Source organism: Arachis stenosperma, chromosome 2 (genome assembly GCF_014773155.1).
Source record: "Arachis stenosperma cultivar V10309 chromosome 2, arast.V10309.gnm1.PFL2, whole genome shotgun sequence".
Classification (NCBI taxonomy): domain Eukaryota; kingdom Viridiplantae; phylum Streptophyta; class Magnoliopsida; order Fabales; family Fabaceae; genus Arachis; species Arachis stenosperma.
Genome location: NC_080378.1, coordinates 9,184,714 through 9,191,826, shown reverse-complemented (window position 1 = coordinate 9,191,826; position 7,113 = coordinate 9,184,714).

Sequence of the window (7,113 nt, the reverse complement as noted above, 5' to 3'; positions counted from 1 at the left end):
GTTTTAGAAGACTTAGGGCTTGTTTGGGTGAGCTTTTAAGAAAAGATCTTTTTTCGAGTTATCTTTTTTTAAAAGATCTTATAGAGAAGTAAAAGTAATTTTATGTTTGGATATCTCATGTAAAAAGGTCTTTTTATCTATCAATTATGTTTGGGTATAACAATATAAAAGTACTTTTTTGTTTATTTATTACATGAAAAACATCTTTTTTTTTAAGGAAAAAAGATCTTTTAAAAAAAGATGTAAATTACAGCTTCTCAAAAAAGATCTTTTTTTGATTTTACTAGTGCTTTTACTTTTACTACTAGAAATTTGCCAAACACATTAAAAAATTAAAAAAAATCTTTTTTTATTGAAAAAAGATCTTTTTTTAACAAAATAATGACGCCCAAACATGCACTTAATATGTTGATTAAATTTTTTAAAATATTAAAGTGATTTAAATTAATCTCTTTATTAATTTGAAATTCTTAAATATTACATGATAAAATTTATGGCAACATGAATAATTAATAGTACATAAAAATAGAAAATTAACAAAAGAATTAATTATTTTTTGTCTAAGATTAATTATTTATTCTAAAAATTTAAGTTATTAGCTAAAATTAGGTAGAAAAATATTAGGGGTAAGTACGGTTTTGGTCCCTAACGTTGAGGGCCAGAATCGAAACCATCCATCATCTAATTTTTTATTTAGAATCATCTTTAACGTTTTTTTTATATTAAAATCGTCCTTTTTATTTTTTTTGGACAAAAATACCCTCCTCCTTTTCCCTTTTCCCCTCCCCTTCCCGCCTCCTCAACCGCGACTCCCCTTTCCCCCACTCCCACCCCCACCCCGCGTCCCCTTCAATTCTCCCCTCCCCCACCCCAGCTCCCCTTCCCCCCACCCCGTCTCCCATTTTTTTAAAAAAATTAAAATTTTTTTAAAATAGAGGTGGTTTAGAAATAAAATAAAAAATTTAAATAAAAAGAACAATTTTAATACGAAAAAAACGTTAAAGACGATTCTAAATAAAAAATTAGATGAAAGACGATTTCGATTCTAACTTTCAAAGTTAGGGATCAAAACCATACTCCAAAATATTAATTTCTATCACATGTTTCTTGCAATAGTCATTTTTAAGCATGAATTTTTTTAAATAAGTTTTCTTTTTCGTTGGTCCTACATTAATCTTTTGATAACAAAAAATCAAATTCTAAACTATTAGATAACAGTGTGATCATCACAGATACACACACTAATATTCTGTGACGAATTAAGTTAAATTGGAATAAATAAATTGATTAATGCATGAGGGGCCATTTTGATGGTTATCTTGCAAGAAGGATCCAGACCCACACACAAAAAGCTGGATCATTCATGACCACCATGGAAGGAGGGGCCCAATTCCATGAATGCCCGAAAATGATGTGTGGTGTGGTGTGGGTCCCACCACAGTTGGAGATTTGGGAGCTGCCACACCCCAATGAAACAACGGCCATCCATCTACTCTATCATTCTTTTGGGTCAACAATAATGAGGTTCCATTCCGAAAGTCTCTGCACTATTAGGACCACATTTAATTACTTGAACCATCACAAATATATCAACCAATGAATAATATAATAATATCTAATAGCTAATTCATGCATGTTGCATAATACTAGCTGCATGATATGGTCCTGCCGTATTGGTTCTCATGCATCATTGCATGCCCCCTTTTTATTAAAGACTCACTTTTGAGATTTAGATTCTGAATCTTATTATTTCCTTTATATATGCACTCAAAGTTTTCGATGAAAAAAGAAAGTTATATAAAGTGACGAGTTCTGAATCAATGTATTTTTTTTGGGTGACTAGTTCTGAATCAATGTATATATATGACTAATAATGAGTCCTTTGAACAATTTTAGTGCTAACTTTTCATAATATATAAACCAAAATAGTATAAGTTGTTAAACATGATTTTTAAGTAGGGATGGCAATACCACCCGAATCTGCGAATATCTACTCCACTTCTATCCACTTGGGATGAATTTTTAGTGGGGCGGGTTCTTGGGAGGGACGGGACGGGGTCGGGTTTAGGTAATACCCGTCTCTACCCGTCTCGCTATATATATAAATATATAATATGTATAATATATGTAAAATAATTAGTAAATGATTAATAATATTGTATCATATTTAAATTTTTACTTTAATTTATGTTATGTATGTAATGATAGTTATATAAATTTTGAAATTTAATTTTATTTATTGGATTTTAATAATTATAGGGACGGGTAGAGGCGGAGCGGGTTAGGATTCAACGTTTTACTACCCACGGGTAGAAGCGGGGCGGATTCTATGCAGGTTGTTGTATGGCGGAGCGGGGTCGGGTAGAGCAAAAATCCGTCCCATTGCCACCCCTGTTTTTAAGCCCAAATTCTGAATTTATAGGAATTTTTTTAAAGAAAGTGGTGCACGAAATTGTAAATCACACTTTTCACAATTCGTACCACTAACCAGCAAGTGCACTGGGTCGTCCAAGTAATACCTTAGGTGAGTAAGGGTCGAATCCCACGGAGATTGTTGGCTTGAAGCAAGCTATGGTTATCTTGTAACTCTTATTCAGGATGATAATAATTCTCAGTTTTGATTGGTAGTAAATAAAAAGCATGGATTAAATAGTACTTGTTATGCAGTAATGGAGAATATGTTGGAGTTTTGGAGATGCTTTGTCTTCTGAATCTCTACTTTCCTCCTGTCTTCTTCTTCACGCACGCAAGGTTCCTCCTATGGCAAGCTGTATGTTGGTGGATCACCGTTGTCAATAGCTATCATCCGTCCTCTCAGTGAAAATGGTCCAGGTGCGTTGTCACCGCACGGCTAATCATCTTTCGGTTCTAACTCATGTCGGAATAGGATCCATTAATCCTTTTGCGTCTGTCACTACGCCCAACCTTTGTGAGTTTGAAGCTCGTCACAGTTATCCAATCCCTGAATCCTACTCGGAATACCACAGACAAGGTTTAGACTTTCCGAATTCTCAAGAATGCTGCCAATGGATTCTAGCTTATACCACGAAGACTCTGATTAAGGAATCCAAGAGATACCCATTCAATCTAAGGTAGAACGGAGGTGGTTGTCAGGCACGCGTTCATAGATTGAGAATGGTGATGAGTGTCACGGATCATCACATTCATCATATTGACGTGCGAATGAATATCTTAGATAGAAACAAGCGTGTTTGAATAGAAAACAGAAATAATTGCATTAATCCATTGAGACACAGCAGAGCTCTTCACCCCCAACAATGGAGTTTAGAGACTCATGCCGTCAAAGATACAAAGTTCAGATCTAAAATGTCATGAGGTACAGAATAAATCTCTAAAAGTTGTTTAAATACTAAATTAGTAACCTAGGTTTACAGAAAGTAAGTGAACTAAGATAGTTAGTGTAGAAATCCACTTTCGAGGCCCACTTGGTGTGTGCTGGGACTGAGACTTGAGCATTTCATGTGCATAGGCTGTTTCTAGAGTTAAACGCCAGGTTGTAACCTGTTTCTAGCGTTTAACGCCAGAATGGAACATGGAACTGGCGTTAAACGCCAGTTTACGTCGTTTATCTTCGAGCAAAGTATGAACTATTATATATTGCTGGAAAGCCCTGAATGTCTACCTTCCAACCCAATTGAGAGCATGCCAATTGGACTTCTGTAACTCCAAAAAATTTATTCCGAGTGCAGGAGGTCAGAATTCAACATCATCAGCAGTCCTTTTTCAGCCTGAATTAGATTTTTACTCAAATCCCTCAATTTCAGCCAGAAAATATCTGAAATCATAGAAAAACACGCAAACTCATAGTAAAGTCCAGAAATATGAATTTTGCCTAAAAACTAATAAAAATATACTAAAAACTAACTAAAACATACTAAAAATTACATGAAATTACCCCCAAAAAGCGTATAAAATATCCGCTCATCAGAAAGTATAGGAAAACAATGATGATTGTAAATAATGTGAACAATGAATTTAAAAAAAAAGTAAATTAAAAATTAAAAATTAAATTTTTAATTAATTATTTAATTTTAAATTTTAAAATTTAAAAAATTAGGATTAACAATTAAATACATTCACACTATGTACGGTTACTTCTAATTTCACCATAATCTCCCAATCTCCGGTTTGCGCCCAAAACTCGCCGTCAGAGACAGTCGTTCCGACGCATTATAAAGCCGCCATTCTCACGCCACCGTAGCCTCACCTCGTGCCGTTATCCCCTCGCAACCCGTGTTGACACTGCACACCTCCCGCTGATACCGCCGCAACCGCGTGCCGATGTTCTTCCGCAGCCCGTGCAGACACAGCCGTGAAGAGCAATCCCGCTTATCGCCGACGTTATTTCACCGGACACCTTCATTAATGTGTTTGGGTTTGTATACGTTAGTTTTTGTTTTGTTAATGGATTCCTCAATCGATGAAGAAGGTTTTACAACCCTATCTTCTTACATCATTGATCATTATACTCACTTAGATGACAATATTGTGGAGGCGCAAATTTTCGATAAGGTATTTATTAGAGGTTTTATTTGCATGCGGATGTTTATTTTAAATACAAAACGGATGGTTGTTCTTGTTGCAAATCTATTATTATATTTTATTTTACATACAAAACGGATGGAAGTTCATTTTACATACAACAGGGATGATTGTTCTTGTTGTAAATTTATTATTATATTTTATTTTACATACAAAATGAATGGATGTTCATTTTAGAGTTAAGTGCGATTTTGTTCCTTAAGGTATAGGCAAAAAAAATTTTTCGTCTCAAACCTTTTTTTGTATACAAAATCGTCCCTAAGATTTAACTTGGTAAGTCGTCCTTACCTTAGAGACCAAAATTGTACGGAGGTAGCGGCAGAAACAGAGGCAAAGGTGAATTGTGGATAGCTTCTTCCTCTTCTTCTTCTCTTCCTTCTTCTTCTTCATTCTTTCCCCCTTCGTAGGAGTAACAACACCCTCTTTTTCTTAATTTTTCTTTTTTTTTATTTTATAATTTTTTATTATGAATAATTTGGTCCAAAATTTTAATATTTAAATAAAAAGAACAATTTTAAAAGTTGATTTTAAACCTTAGAAATGATTTTTTATGCAAAAAAATATTGGAGACAAAAAAAACTTTTGACTTATATCTTAGAGACCAAAATTATACTTAACCCTTCATTTTACATACAAAAGAGATAGTTGTTCTTGTTGCAAATCTAGTGAGGGGCTGGTTGGACAACAATTGCGCTAATAAGGCTTCCAGAGGTAGCAATGGCGAATAGTTAAAAATTTGAAAACATAAAGTAAAAGAATTTTTTATTACTTGATTGAAGTGACTTTTTTTAATCTTTGATGGGCTAAAAAATTAACCTATTAGTCACGTTGTTTAAATTTTTTGTTATTTATCTAATGAAACCGATTTTTTATGATATTTTATAGCCCAACATATTAAAAATTAATTTAAGATAGATTTAAGTTTAATTAAAATATCTATGACAATTTATTAAAAAACAATAAATTTATAGGTGCGAATTACGATGATAATAAATAGAATTATAGACTTTATTTATCTAGATTTAATTTGGGTTCATTACCAAAATGACTTTTCAACTTTTTCTTTAAATATTCTACCATTTTGTCTTATAATATAAGTATCTATGTGTATTTGAAAGCTTTAAAGTTTGCAGCTGAGGTTTTAGTTTAATAACAAATTTTGGTGCCTCTTAGGATACTATATCTAAATTTAAATTTTAGTTGAGATTAAATAATAGATTAAAATTTTTAAATATTACGTGTGTGATTATATAGTGTGTGCGAGTAGGTGATATTGTAATACTTAAAATTAAAGAACGTTAGCATCAGGAAAAGAAAAAGCTTTAAAGTTTCAAATAACCATAAACATATATATATAAAGATATCTCTCATCAGATAAGATCAAATATTCCTTCAGGGATACACAAGACTAGGAGATTAATTTAGAGACTACATACAATCTTAGCTTGGTTTAGAATTTAGACGTCTATCTATCACAATTTATGTTTATATATAGAACTAAACCAAATTATAAATGCTTTGAAATCTTTCTTTTGATATGACTTTCCTTTTGTTGTCCCTTGCTCAGATCAGATTTCAAGTGTTCCCTGATACGAGAAACTATTCCATATTTGCTATCATGATATTTTGGTAGAGCTTTTTGACTATCTCTTAGGACTTGATAATGATATATTTCGTGGCTTTATTGCATTCACTAAACTCATAATTCAATATTAATTAAGGATGTGAGGTATTTTAATAAAAAGAGATTTTCTTATCATGGAGTGTAAATAGTCAAAACTGTTTTTTTTATTTTGAGAAAATTCTACTTCCCATACTAAAATGATACTCTCATCTTCTCTATTTGTAAAATGTACATTCTCATTCTTTATAACTTTTAAAAAATCACTTTTTTAATCTATTTTTAATTTTTTGTGTTAACTAATGTTAACTTTATCTATTTTTCAAGAAAAAATAAATTATTTTTTTACAAAAATACCCTTTAGCAAAAATTTTATTTTTTTATCATTAAATTTTGCTTATCAAAATACCTTTTAATAAATTATTTTTTATTGATTAAATTTTATTTTTACCAAAATATTTTTTAAAAAAATAATAATTAAATTATTTTTTCTAAGATACCCTTCAATAATTTTTTAATTATTAAATTGTGATTTTACCAAAATTTTTGTTAACAATTGTTTTTATATTTTATTATTAATTTTTTGATATCAATATATATTATTTTAACATTAAATAAAAAAAATCTTATCACTGTTAATATGTATAACAATTAATATATATTGATATCGAAAAGTAATCTTACCAAAATTTTTATTTAATGTTAAAATAATATATATTGATATCAAAAAATAAAATATAAAAATAATTGTTAATAAAAATTTTGGTAAAATCACAATTTAATAATTAAAAAATTATTGAAGAGTATCTTAGAAAAAATAATTTAATTATTAATCTTTTTAAAAAATATTTTGGTAAAAATACAATTTAATCAATAAAAAATAATTTATTAAAGAATATTTTAGTAAGCAAAATTTAATGACAAAAAAA